At 39.5% G+C, this 15,857-nt stretch overlaps 1 protein-coding gene across 1 annotated transcript in view; it reads right to left on the reverse strand.

Moving 5' to 3' along the window:
• The window catches only part of LOC128649915 (alcohol dehydrogenase 1), a 264,525-nt gene that overhangs the window by 137,409 nt on the left and 111,259 nt on the right, over positions 1-15,857 (reverse strand). The window lies entirely within an intron of this gene.

The raw sequence follows: 15,857 nt of genomic DNA on the forward strand, positions 1-15,857 counted from the left end.
TATCTAGTTCCTGGCATACATCCGATACCCTCAGAGGCCTCTGCTTCGCTGACGGAGCTGCCTGATAGAGATTTAACCACAAGCCTGCCGCGGGCCAGCCCGATAGCTAAGCACAAGAGGCCCATAACAGTGTCTTACCGCTGAGCGCGGGTTCCCCTGCGACTCCATCAGTAGAAACTCAGCAGGACCATTGGCGACCTTGAGGACTCCTGACCCGGCACAGTATAGCACACCTCTGGAGCCGACAACAGACAAGGCCTATATCCGCGCTGCGCACGGCCACCACCACTAACCGTAGCCAACATCAGAAGTCACTCGCATACTGCAGCACGTGACCTCTGGTCCTGAGGAGGTCTATCAGCCAAAAGACAGCAGCGGCCCGTAACAACTCCACAGCGTAGAGGCGGACTGCATCGCCTGCCACGAGACGGAGGCTGCCCCAGCAGGACCCGATACACAGAGGTGAGGCTGAGGGCTGGTTCAGTGCAGGGAGCAGCTGCACATACAGGTTGCAGGGATTAATTCCCTGGGGGCTATACATTTTATATAAATGAGACTCTGTACTTTTGGGACACAAAATGAGGGCCAATAAGTATCGCAATAAATAAAAAAGAAGGGGAAAAAGGAAAAAATAACACATTAATAAAGCAACTATCAGGAACCTGATCTCTGAAAATACTTCCCCTAGTGGAATACAGTGTGCACCACGCACAATAACACATTACCTAAGGTGTGGGAAAATTCACAAAGTGAGCAGGTAATGCCTAATAAGAGGCAAAACAGGACTGATAAGTCATTAACTTCAAAGACTCTCTCCCAATACTTAAAGCCCATAGACACAAGCAAGAATGCAGATAGGGAAGAAATGGCTTCACCTCAAATACCTACTTTACATGCTGAAGCAGCTCAGTCACCATACCTCACTAAAGAGGACATTGTACACTTATGCTCCAAGGACGACATTAGAGGTGTAATGCAGGAGATGAAAAGCTTATTTGGAGAACTCAGAAAGGATATCTCAAAACTTGATTTGAGAATACTCAAAGTAGAGACCAACTTCCACACTGCTACAGCCACCATAAAACAGAACTCTACTGTGCTGCAACACCACTCTGACAACCTGCAATTTTTAAATGACAAAATAGAGGACCTCGATAATAGAGGTCGCAGGAACAATCTGCAAATTCGTGGGGTCTCAGAAACAGTTCCCCAACAAGGGATAGAGGGTTATCTGCAAGCCCTTTTTCGGATTGTGAAGGGAAACCCCACTGCCCCAGAAGTACCGTTGGAAAGAGCACACAGGGCTCTTAGGCCTAGGCCTCTCAGCAAAACTCCGCCAAGGGACATCATTGTAAAATTCCTTAGCTTCAAGGACAAAGAAGAGATCATCCAAGAAGCAAGGCGTAAACACCCCATAACTCATGTAGGCGCAGAAATTCAGATCTTCACAGACCTTTCGCCTACCACCCTCCAAAAAAGGAGGGAATTAAGCCACATAACTTCAACATTAAGAAATCATAAGATTTAGTACCGCTGGGGATTTCCAGTTTCCATCATAGCCAGCAACAACAATAAAACTGTCATTTTCAGACCAGGTTCAGATGAAAAAGAGTTCTTCGACGGCCTATCCCTGCGCCCACCTGCACAACAGAGCACAAATGATGAAACTGAGGCGCCTTCCTCCCAATCCTCATTCGGATAACAGATGCAGAAGAAAAATGGCTGGGTAATGTAACTTTTTACTAACCAGTTTTAGTTCATTTTATAGAACACTATGCCCACTTTTGATCTGTGGGACACTGTGGGGGCATACTAGATTGTCAGAACTGTCTAGAGACATTACTTTGAACTGTTGCTCTTATGTGTTTCAAAAAAAAAAAAAAAAAGGGTAACTTGTGAAGATGTGAGGGGTTTTTGTGGGGCTGTGAGTGTACTGTTCTTATTGCTGTGGGGGACGGTTGGGTTGGGATTCCAACCTATGATTGTTTGTGAATAGGCCCTATGTACCGGAGACAACACACCAGACATATATCATATTTCAGATAAAAGGCACACGCTCCTGGTTCACATATAGAAAGAGATGATCAAGCATAATATACATTTCCTGACCCAACACACATGACCACTTGTTGATCTGACCGCTACATGGGTAGCTCTTACAATTAAAGAAGGTGGAGCATATTAAACATACACCCCATCCAGAATACAGTACATGTCTGAAATCTCTCCACTACCTGTGTCTTCATTATAAAGAGAATTGCATACACTTATTAGCATCTGATCCACGTGCCACTCTTTTCTTTTTTGCTGGACGAACATAGACGGGCAGTCACAGGTCCTCACTTTACTTTACATGTCATGTACAATCACTCTCAACCCTGCAGAGCACTTCAACTTACCCTGATCCACAACACAGTATATGCCAGACAAATGATACTACACAACATATAGTGTACTCCTCCAGTTCTCAAATTAGACTTAATTGCCATACTTCATCATACCCCAAGGGAACGATTGGGGTATAAAAGTTTGTAATAATTAACGCCAGTTATGGGGCTTTTCCCCTATTGTTACTAATACAGGTTTGAAATGGTTGAGATACAGAGTTGGTATCTGTATCTAGATTAGTTTTCATACATTGCAAGATTGTTTACAGAATCGTAACCTTATGTATATAACAGAACAAGAAAGTTATTCTCATATCGTTAATAAGATTATTTGTTGTTCTTTATTCTCGATACTCTCTCTCTTTTTCCCCCTAACCTACCTCCCCCAACTCCCTTTTCTTCCTTCCAACATATACCTACCCCCTCCCACCCCACTCCCTCTCTCTATTTATTCCTTGCTTCTCCCCCCTCCCTTCCACTTTTTTTTTTTTTCTCAGCCGCAGGGTATATAATCATGCAACCCAAGGTCAGTAGGTTTCTGGATCACGGCATTAATATCACCACAATAAACGCCAAGGGATTAAACTGTCCCGGCAAACGCTTTAGGGAACTAACCAAGCTCCAAAGCCAGATAATCTTTGTACAGGAGACACACTTCCGAAGAGGAAGAGAGCCCAAGTGGTTCCATCCGCAGTACCCTAGAGCTTTGTTTGCCTCGGGGACGAGCAAAAAGGGGGGAGTGGGTAGTATTTTCCACAAATCGGTCCCTTTCAGGTGACCCAGGTTGAGAGGGACCCAGAGGGGAGATATATACTGGCAATAGGAACACTATACGGGCACTACATTACACTGGCGTCGGTATATTCACCTAGCTCTTCTCAGGGGCTCTTTATCAAAAAGGTAGCAGATCTCTTATTAGAACACTCCAGGGGGATTACATTTCTGGCAGGGAATTTTAATTTGGTTGCTAATCCCGCTGTGGACTCCTCGAGAGGTGCTACTTGTACCCCCTCTTCTACATTACATCAGGTTAATACAACCCTCAGAGATGTAGGGCTACATGACGCCTGGAGAACTCTACATCCGACCTCGAGAGATTATACCTTTTACTCCATCCCGTACAACAGCTACTCAAGGATAGACTACATATACACAGATACCAATGCCCTCTCAATCACTCAAAGCTGTGATATAGGTCACATTACCTGGTCAGACCATGCTCCGGTCTCGTGCCTGATTCACTGGCCTGACATCCCAATCACAAATTACACTTGGAAATTAGATGATACTTTATTAGAAGATCCATTAATCTTAGAAGATATTCGCAAATCCCTAAAAGAATACTTTGAAATAAATACGCCCCAATCCACCCCGATTATGACGGTATGGGAAGCCCATAAAAGCGTAATTCGGGGGATCCTCATTAAGCACAAAGCAATACTTAATAAACGGTACAGATTAAGATATAGCGAACTGATCTCCTCGCTGAAAACCTTAGAAACCTCCCACAAGTCCGACCCTCAGAACCTAGATGTAAAAAATAAACTAAGCTCTGCTAAAGCTGAGCTGAATAAGCACTTGGAGGAAGTGCATCAAAAGAAGGCGTTATCCCTTAAGCGTTTTTACTACGAGGGAGGAAATAAGCCAGGGAGAATTTTGGCCAGAGCCCTTAAGAGACGGCAAATACAGTCCTATATCCACTTGATTAAAACCACAGACGGAAACCGTTTGTATAGTAGCAAACAGATAGCTTCTGCGTTTCACAAATACTATTCCTCATTATATAACATAGAGGAAGACTCGGATTCAGTGAAGGGAAAGATTTCCCAGCAATGTAAGGTTGCCAGGATTGACTCGTATCTTCGAGATATTGGCTTGCCAAGCTTGTCCGTTGAGGCCTCGGAATACTTAGATTCCCCAATCACTAAAGAGGAACTATTCCAAGTTATAAAAGACACCCCATCGGACACAGGATCGGTGTGCTTGAAAATAGCAAATGTAACACACTGGAAACTGGTGCAACCTCGGTTCCGCAGGATAAGAATGATCAAAGTTCAAATGAGGTGCACAAACAGCCAGTTGTGAATACAAGTATTCTTTTCTTTATTTGCAAGTAAAATATTCGCTCCCTTCAGGGATACAGGATATACAAGTATAGTAGTGAGTGGAGGTAACTTCACTCTAGTGACTGTCTGCTGACATGTTTCGGCGATGAAGCCGTAATCGTAGCTACAGTCTCATGTGTGCACCAGTCTAATAAACCTGTTCCTGGTACCTGATTGGTTTAAAAATATAATTAAAACCACACCTAGAGTGAAGTTAACCCCCACTCTCTTTACACATAAGACATAATGGAATAGCAATTATCCATTGCTTATTGTGACATACACAGTTAGGAAATTTAAACTACATTGCATGAACAATCAATAAGTGAAAGAAATGAAAATTTAAATGAACCTTGTAACCTTTTCTTAGAAAACGCCAATGGTTAAATATCAATTGATACAATGTTAGTCACATTAGCAAAAACAAACAAAAAGCATACACTGTACATCAAGTGACAATAGACCTTACATACATATATATAAAGAACCAATTAAATCTGTATTTATATTCATACTGGCATATGTATAGGCCAAGCTCCTGCCTGGAATTCCACGAAATATAAGTATATATTTACACATAATACAAAAGCTAATTTTATCACACGTTTTGATGTACAGTTTTCAGGGTTCAAAGACCCTGTATATATGCAGGACTTAAATATCGGATACACAGACCCAGAACCAGAAAATCATTCCCAAAAATTAATAAGGTCAAATTCTGAATTTAGACCTTCCGGGACTCTGGTTCTGAGTCTGTGTATCCAAAATACCTCCCTTTTTGCCAGCAATCTCTCCTTATCCCCGCCTCTCTTGTTCAACTTGACCTGCTCAATAATGGTCCATCTGAGTGACCTGGGACATTTGTTATGATGTATCTTAAAATGCTGAACCAGAGGAGTGGTCAATTTGCCAGCTTTGATATTAGAGACATGTTCCCTGATCCTCTCTCTTGTCTCCCTCGTTGTGAGCCCTGTGTACTGCATTGCACATTCTGTGCAAGTTAATAAATAAACTGCGAACTTGGTTCTGCAGTTTAAACAAGAAGAGTGTCTAAAATTGTCACCAGTACTTGCGCTCCTAAAGCCTTCTCCCTGTTGTAAAAATTCACAGGCAATGCACTGTGCAAAATTGCATTTGTAAGTTCCTTTAAAACTCAACCAAGATGAAACTTCATTATTTGGATCCTTAAGTTGTGTGGGGGCAAGCAAGTTGCTTAAACTGATCCCACGTCTAAAAGCACAACTGCACCCTTTTGTGACAACATCTGTCAATCCATCATCCGCTTTAAGAATATTAAAATGTTTTCTAATAATATTGCAAATTTGATGGAATTGGTTACTGTACTGGGTGATGAAGGAAACTCCATCAAATGTGCTTTCCCCATCTTTCTTTTTATTATTATCAAGATAGGTGGCTCTGGGTTTAGCCCCAATATTTAGTCTGTGTTGGCTAACAACCACTCTTTTGTATCCTCTCTCACAGAACCTCTCCTCCAGCTCGAGAGATTGTCTCTCATAGTCTTCATCCGTTGTACAGTTTCTCCGGAGTCTGATGAATTGTCCTTTGAGGACAGAATTAAAGACTCTTTTCGGATGGTTACTTCTAGCATGGAGGAGAGTATTCCCTGTGATTGGTTTCCTATATACTTTAGTATCAACAATATTATCGCTAATAACAACCAGAGTGACATCCAAGTAATTTATACTGACTTTGTTAAATTCAAAAGTGAATTTTAAGCCTATGTTGTTGTCATTTAGTGTTGATACAAAACTCTTAGCCTCCTCATCAGAGCCAGACCAGATCATTAGCAGGTCATCAATGTACCTTCTATAGTAAATGATCCTATGCTTCCAGAGTTCACCACATCCAAAGATGTGGGACAGCTCCCACCAACCCATGAACAGGTTTGATTATTGATTGTTCATGCAATGTAGTTTAAATTTCCTAACTGTGTATGTCACAATAAGCAATGGATAATTGCTATTCCATTATGTCTTATGTGTAAAGAGAGTGGGGGTTAACTTCACTCTAGGTGTGGTTTTAATTATATTTTTAAACCAATCAGGTACCAGGAACAGGTTTATTAGACTGGTGCACACCTGAGACTGTAGCTACGATTACGGCTTCATCGCCGAAACATGTCAGCAGACAGTCACTAGAGTGAAGTTACCTCCACTCACTACTATACTTGTATATCCTGTATCCCTGAAGGGAGCGAATATTTTACTTGCAAATAAAGAAAAGAATACTTGTATTCACAACTGGCTGTGTGTGCACCTCATTTGAACTTTGATCATTCTTAAGATACCAGAAGTCCCAGAGAACTTTAGACCCATCTCATTAATCAACGTGGACATGAAACTCTTGGCTAAGATTATGGCAAATAGGCTTAATAAATATCTCCCAGATCTGGTATCTAATGATCAGGTGGGATTTGTCCCTGGAAGAGAGGCCAGGGACAACACCTCTAAAGTACTACAGTTAATCTCACACGCTAGGGCATCCAATACTCCATTGGTGTTGTTCTCGACCGACGCGGAGAAGGCCTTCGACAGGGTTGACTGGCTTTTTCTGCGTTGGGTTATGCAGACGATGGGTTTTGGAGATCCTTATGTAAACACAGTTTTCGCATTATACTCAAACCCAGGTGCCAGGATTAGGGTAAACGGTACTCTATCCGAGTTTTTTACCATCAGGAACGGCACTAGACAGGGCTGTCCCCTATCCCCACTCCTATTCGCCCTCTCAATAGAGGCTCTAGCTCAAAAAATTAGACTGAACCATAACATTACGGGGTTACGGGTTGACCGCACAGAGCATAAACAGACACTATAAACCGATGACATCCTTTACACCGTCACAAATGCCGAAACATCTCTACCTGAGCTCTTGGGCGAATTGGACACATTCAGTGATGTGTCTAATTTCCTTCTTAACCTTGGCAAGTCAGAAATTTTAAACATCAACACATGCCCTAATATAATAAAGTCCTTACATACAAAATACAATATCAAAATCGCTAAGGAAAAGTTAAAATACTTAGGAATCTATCTCACCCCCGACCCTTCAGACCTCTTTAAGCACAATTATGGGCCCCTCAAACATAATGTTGCGGCCGACCTGTCATCCTGGAGCAATAGACCCCTCTCTTGGCTGGGACGGGTGGGGTTATTAAAATGAATATCCTCCCTAGGATCTTGTATATCTTTCAAACGTTCCCCATCACTCTCCCGGTGGGTTATTTAGCCCAGCTTCAGAGACTGATTGAACAGTACGTTTGGGCTAACGTCAGACCCCGCCTTCCCAGGCGGACTATGTACCTGCCCAGGGACAGGGGCGGCCTGGGTCTCCCCTATTTAAAAACATATAGAGACGCTGTCATTTTACAAAGGATAGTGGAGTGGTCGCATAACATAGAGCATAAGGCTTGGGTACATTTAGATAGGAACATTCTTAGATTAAACAACATGGGTGCCCTGGCTTGGGTCGGTCCCTCTAAGAGACCGATTAAACTACGAGATTACCAACTAATTGAAGAGACCCTTAAGGTTTGGGACACTGTGGTGGCCACCACGGCCCATGTATCTACGAGATATTCTCCCCTCCTCCCGATCATCGAGAACCCGGACCTCCCCTTTCACAAACTAGGCTATAGCAGATTGACACCATACAGCCTCAGAGAGGGATCAATACAGGGCATAGTTGAGAATGGGAATGTGATGCCTCAGGACAAGATGGAGGCCGCGTTCTCAGGTATCTTTAACTCATGGCTTCACTACAATCGGCTCCTCCACTTTATAAAAACCCACAAGCATAAACAAGAGCTGGGGAGAGAGCTAACCCCCTTTGAGTCTCTTTGCTCATCCGCCCAAGTCCCCAAACACCTGATCTCCCTGATATACAGAATTTGCTCGTCCCCGAAAGGGAAACACTCCCCTCATACACTATTCAATGGCACAGAGAGCTCGGCTCGGATTTTGACTATACCGCTTGGACAAGGGCTTGGACCCTGATTAAGAGATCCTTGGTGTCTGCGCACGTGCAGGAGTCTCATATCAAACTTCTTGGCAGATGGTACCTCACCCCGGCGAGGTTATGTAAAATGTTTCCTTCTCTTAGCTCCACCTGCTGGAGGTGCTGTGGAGGAGACGGGACGCTGCTCCATATATGGTGGCAGTGCCGAGCCTGACAAATTACTGGCAAAATATTATTAGGGAAATGTCCAACATCCTCAACATTAACGTCCCAAATTTACCAGAAATACTTCTATTTCTCTCTCTCCCTAAAACTCAGAGCGAGTCACACTTGGCGCTGTTGTTGATCATGATCACCGGAGCCAAGATGCTGGTCCCCAGAAAATGGAAGATGCAGAATATTCCCTCTATTGAGGAATGGTGCACCCAAATTGACACTACCCTTCTGTTAGAGAGATACCATTATTTGAAAACACAAAACCTAGAGAAATATGAACTGATGTTGGCCTTGTGGCACAAAACAATTTAGTTTCTGAATGACCACCCTCAATGGGCGACTTAAAACTTTTTTTTTTTTTTTTTCCTCTCCCCCCCTACTTGACCCCCCCCCCCCCGATTCTTTATCTCTCTCCTCAAAATCTTACAAACAGCTCACTGTGTAACTCTTTGATTGCAATGTTAAATTGTTCATTATGTAAATTGAATATGTTTGACATAGGTTCCTTCCTCGGAAGAGATGGCTGGAGCCTAAAACTGTGGATGTGATAATAATCTTGGTTATGCTTATTTTATTTGTGTTTGTTTTTCACAATGGAATGTAACCACAATTTTTTGTTCTACTATGATTGTATCTTGACTATTCACACCAATAAAGCTTTTAAAAAAAAACAAAAAAAAAAAACATTTCCTCAGTGTTTCCATTCGACTTGATGGCACACCTGTGAGAATAGTATTTAATGTTCATACAATACATCACAAACTGAGATTGAGAGGGACTTTGAGAGTGTCACAGACACAGCAAGTGAACTGAAACGTTGAGCGATAATCCAACACACGTAAAAAGCCAAACTTAGAATATTGTGCGCGATAACATATTCCCCCATAGAAGTCAATAGTGGAAAAAAGTGGAAAAATAACTAACGCCCTACTCACGCGCTAACCCAAAATGAAAATATGAATATACTTCACATTACAATGTTCTTCACATAGAAGAATATGTTCTATTTATTCATACATACATATTTATACATATATCTGATGGTTTCTTGGTAAAATATATATTGATACCTATAATATATATATATATATATATATATATATATATATATATATATATATATATAAACCTTTACAGGGGTCAAGTTGAGCGGGAACGTATGGGAACAGAGTTCCTGCACTATTGTTGCAGGAGGGACTAAGTTCCCTCTGGACAGAGAACAGAAACACTTCAGTAAACACTGCTGCTGTTGGTGGGAGGAGCTGGAGCACAGTCCGGATAGAGGGATAGTGAGATCCTCTAGTAATGGACAGTAACACTTCCTACAATGCACTAAATGCAAGCTTGTCAGTAAGCCTGCTGTTCGATCACCCTACATTGTGTGTAACACATGGTGCTTACATTTCTGTGTGGCTTGCTCTGGGGTTATTAAGATCCCTTCAACAGAAATAAGACTATTGCAATTTAAGTGGGTGAGACTCTGTGACAGAGTAGGATTATCAGGCCCAAGGGCAACCATTCAACCCTTTATTGGATTTAAGATGCTCTCATTAACCAAAGTGTATATATTATATACATATAAATACAGTGTGTGTGTGTATATACTGTGTGTGTGTGTATATATATATATATATATATATATATATATATATATATATATATATATATATATATATATATATATAAATATAAATATATATATATAATGATCCCTGTACCTATATACATATATTCAAAGAGGCTGGTGCACTCTCACTAACAGGTATCCTGGTGCCAGGGTGCTGAATGCAGGTTAAGGTATAGGTGATAGAAGACAGCACTCACAGGTCTTAAAGAATAGCAATGTGCGAATAGACATGTGCGATTCGTTTCAGATTTATTCAGAAATTCGGAAAATTCGGTAAATTCAGAGATTCGGATCGATTCGAATTTCCGAATTAAAATACTTCCGAATCTGCCGAATGAATCCGAAATAGCTGCTGTATCTCCGAATAAATCCGAGTTAGCTCGGTAAATTTCAGCATTCCCTCATAGGAAACAATGGGGCAGTTTCGGCTGAAAAAAAACCTAACACCTGCAAAAAAGCAGTGTTCAGCTCTTAACGCAGCCCTATTGTTTCCTATGGGGAAACACTAACGGCTAGATTTAGAGTTTGGCGTTAGCCGTCAAAACCAGCGTTAGAGGCTCCTATCGCTGGTTTTGGGCTACCGCTGGTATTTAGAGCCGTGTAGGTAAGGGTCTAACGCTCACTTTGCAGCCGCGACTTTTCCATACCGCAGATCCCCCTACGCCATTTGCGTATCCAATCTTTTCAATGGGATCTTTCTAACGCCGGGTCGTGGCTGAAGTGAGCGTTAGAAATCTAACGACAAAACTCCAGCCGCAGAAAAAAGTCAGGAGTTAAGAGCTTTCTGGGCTAACTCCGGTTCATAAAGCTCTTAACTACTGTGCTCTAAAGTACACTAACACCCATAAACTACCTATGTATCCCTAAACCGCGCCCCCCCCCACATCGCCGCCACTCTAATAAAAAATTTTAACCCCTAATCTTCCGACCGCACACTGCCGCAACCTACGTTATCCCTATGTACCCCTAATCTGCTGCCCCTAACACCGCCAACCCCTATATTATATTTATTAACCCCTAATCTGCTGCCACCAATGTCGTAGCCGCCACCAACCTACAATTATTAACCCCTAATCTGCCGACCGGACCTCACCGCTACTATAATAAAGTTATTAACCGCTAATCCGCCTCACTCCCGCCTCAATAACCCTATAATAAATAGTATTAACCCCTAATCTGCCCTCCCTAACATCACCGACACCTAACTTCAAGTATTAACCCCTAATCTGCCGACCGGACCTCACCGCTACTATAATAAATGCATTAACCCCTAAAGCTAAGTCTAACCCTAACACTAACACCCCCCTAAGATAAATATAATTTTATTCTAACGAAATAAATTAACTCTTATTAAATAAATTATTCCTATTTAAAGCTAAATACTTACCTGTAAAATAAACCCTAATATAGCTACAATATAAATTATAATTATATTGTAGCTATTTTAGGGTTTATATTTATTTTACAGGCAGGTACAATAGCTATTAAATAGTTAATAACTATTTAATAGCTACCTAGTTAAAATAATTACAAAATTACCTGTAAAATAAATCCTAACCTAAGTTACAATTAAACCTAACACTACACTAGCAATAAATTAATTAAATAAAATACCTACAATTATCTACAATTAAACCTAACACTACACTATCAATAAATAAATTAAATAAAATACCTACAAATAAATACAATTAAATAAACTAACTAAAGTACAAAAAATAAAAAAAGCTAAGTTACAAAAAATAAAAAAATTAATTACAAACATAATAAAAATATTACAACAATTTTAAGCTAATTACACCTACTCTAAGCCCCCTAATAAAAAGCTCTTTTGCCTGTAAAAAAAAACATACAATACCCCCCCCAACATTACAACCCACCACCCACATACCCCTAATCTAACCCAAACCCCCCTTTAATAAACCTAACACTAAGCCCCTGAAGTGTTTCCTACCTTGTCTTCACCATGCCAGGTATCACCGATCGCTCCAGGCTCCAAAGTCTTCATCCAAGCCCAAGCGGGGGCTGGAGATCCATCATCCGGCTGAAGTCTTCTATCAAGCGGCGGCTGAAGAGGTCCAGAAGAGGCTCCAAAGTCTTCATCCTATCCGGGCAGAAGAGTAGATCCAGAACGGCAACCATCTTCTTCCAAGCGGTGACAAGCGGCTCCATCTTGAAGACCTCCGGCGCGGATCCATCCTCTTCTTCCGACGTCCTAAGTCCGAATGAAGGTTCCTTTAAATGACGTCATCCAAGATGGCGTCCCTCTAATTCCGATTGGCTAATAGGATTCTATCAGCCAATCGGAATTAAGTTAGGGAAAATCTGATTGGCTGATTGAATCAGCCAATCAGATTGAGCTTGCATTCTATTGGCTGTTCCGATCAGCCAATAGAATGCGAGCTCAATCTGATTGGCTGATTGGATCAGCCAATCGGATTGAACTTGAATCTGATTGGCTGATTCCATCAGCCAATCAGATTTTTCCTACCTTAATTCCGATTGGAATTAATCCTATCCGCCAATCGGAATTTGAGGGACGCCATCTTGGATGACCTCATTTAAAGGAACCTTCATTCGGACTTAGGACGTCGGAAGAAGAGGATGGATCCGCGCCGGAGGTCTTCAAGATGGAGCCGCTTGTCACCGCTTGGAAGAAGATGGTTGCCGGTCCGGATCTACTCTTCTGCCCGGATAGGATCAAGACTTTGGAGCCTCTTCTGGACCTCTTCAGCCGCCGCTTGATAGAAGACTTCAGCCGGATGATGGATCTCCAGCCCCCGCTTGGGCTTGGATGAAGACTTCGGAGCCTGGAGCGATTGGTGATACCTGGCATGGTGAAGACAAGGTAGGAAGATCTTCAGGGGCTTAGTGTTAGTTTTATTTAAGGGGGGTTTGGGTTAGATTAGGGGTATGTGGGTGGTGCGTTGTAATGTTGGGGGGGTATTGTATGTTTTTTTTTTACAGGCAAAAGAGCTGAATTCTTTGGGGCATGCCCCGCAAAAGGCCCTTTTAAGGGCTGGTAAGGTAAAAGAGCTTTTCTATTTTAATTTTAGAATAGGGTAGGGCATTATTTTATTTTGGGGGGCTTTGTTATTTTATTAGGGGGCTTAGAGTAGGTGTAATTAGCTTAAAATTGTTGTAATATTTTATTATGTTTGTAATTAATTTTTTTATTTTTTGTAACTTAGCTTTTTTTATTTTTTGTACCTTAGTTAGTTTATTTAATTGTATTTATTTTTAGGTATTTTATTTAATTTATTGATTGATAGTGTAGTGTTAGGTTTAATTGTAGATAATTGTAGGTATTTTATTTAATTAATTTATTGCTAGTGTAGTTAGGTTTAATTGTAACTTAGGTTAGGATTTATTTTATAGGTAATTTTGTAATTATTTTAACTAGGTATCTATTAAATAGTTATATATAAAAATAAGTAACCAGCGCCTAGGACTGATATCTGCTCACTATAATAAAGACCCCCTAATAGGTCTAAGAAACAGAACACAGAAAATAGGATATATAGGAGCGCCACTGGCTAAGATATACCACAGGAGTCAAAATATTAAAATCGAATATTTGTACAAGTATTTTTAATAAAATCTGCGTAGATAAAAAATAACAAAAATTGACAAAAATTGACAAAAATTAAAAAAAATTAACAAAAATTAACAAATAATGAGATCAGAATATTAGACCGAACTGATGAACTCACTAGAGTACAAATTCTAGGGATAATAACCCTTTGATTCCTACTGCATGGATATAATCCAAAAATGAATTGGTACAGCTCATATGTTTAAAAATGAGATCGTGAAACGTATGTGTCAATATAACCATAAAAATAAAAATGAAAATATAAATTCAAATATAAAAAATGAAAGGAAATATAATTGTGAAGATAAAAATCCAGTAAAGGATTAGTTTCTTAGTGAAAGACCCATGTTATGAGTCTAAAAATAAATTTCCTTTATCAAATTTGAATAGATAGTGATAAAAAATATATATATATAAGAACAAATCAAATCCTTGTGATATATAATACTCCTGTGTATAATGTGCAATAATATAATACAATCAAAAATGAGTGAGTTAATGCAATACAATCAAAATTAAGTGGGTTTAACCATTTGTAAACCTAAAGCTCAACTAAGCTGGTACCAGCTATAATTCAATTAGCTTTGGGACACACCGGTCCGTTCTGATAATAAAACTTTCCAATAATTGATATATATCTGGTTATAAAATCATATTGTGTGACAATTTATAAAACAATCAAATAATAAACAATTAAAACATTTATGTCATCATTATAAACGATTGAATGAAAGAAGAATAATAATATAAAAAATATAAAAAACAGATGAAAAAATGTCCAAAATCTATCAAATCCTGATGAAATGTAAGTAGTAATTCCTTCCTTAAAAGTCTAATTTGAGTAAAGTCCTTGAGTATATTGAAGTCCAAAGTCCTAATCCTTAGATAGAGGTATATATATAAAAACCTAAAAGAAAAAATAAAAAATAAAAAAGTGCACTAAACAAATGTGCTTTTAGGGTATGGACTATTGAAAATAGTCTTACCATTCAAAGCCCGGTCCTGGATATGATTAGCCTCTCAATCTTGGTTTTCGGATAGTCGTCTACGCGTTTCGGCCCTTTGAATGGGGCCTTTTTCAAGACATGTCTTGAAAAAGGCCCCATTCAAAGGGCCGAAACGCGTAGACGACTATCCGAAAACCAAGATTGAGAGGCTAATCATATCCAGGACCGGGCTTTGAATGGTAAGACTATTTTCAATAGTCCATACCCTAAAAGCACATTTGTTTAGTGCACTTTTTTCTTTTTTCTTTTTTCTTTTAGGTTTTTATATATATACCTCTATCTAAGGATTAGGACTTTGGACTTCAATATACTCAAGGACTTTACTCAAATTAGACTTTTAAGGAAGGAATTACTACTTACATTTCATCAGGATTTGATAGATTTTGGACATTTTTTCATCTGTTTTTTATATTTTTTATATTATTATTCTTCTTTCATTCAATCGTTTATAATGATGACATAAATGTTTTAATTGTTTATTATTTGATTGTTTTATAAATTGTCACACGATATGATTTTATAACCAGATATATATCAATTATTGGAAAGTTTTATTATCAGAACAGACCGGTGTGTCCCAAAGCTAATTGAATTATAGCTGGTACCAGCTTAGTTGAGCTTTAGGTTTACAAATGGTTAAACCCACTTATTTTTGATTGTATTGCATTAACTCACTCATTTTTGATTGTATTATATTATTGCACATTATACACAGGAGTATTATATATCACAAGGATTTGATTTGTTCTTATATATATATATTTTTTATCACTATCTATTCAAATTTGATAAAGGAAATTTATTTTTAGACTCATAACATGGGTCTTTCACTAAGAAACTAATCCTTTACTGGATTTTTATCTTCACAATTATATTTCCTTTCATTTTTTATATTTGAATTTATATTTTCATTTTTATTTTTATGGTTATATTGACACATACGTT

Source organism: Bombina bombina, chromosome 2 (genome assembly GCF_027579735.1).
Source record: "Bombina bombina isolate aBomBom1 chromosome 2, aBomBom1.pri, whole genome shotgun sequence".
Lineage (NCBI taxonomy): Eukaryota > Metazoa > Chordata > Amphibia > Anura > Bombinatoridae > Bombina > Bombina bombina.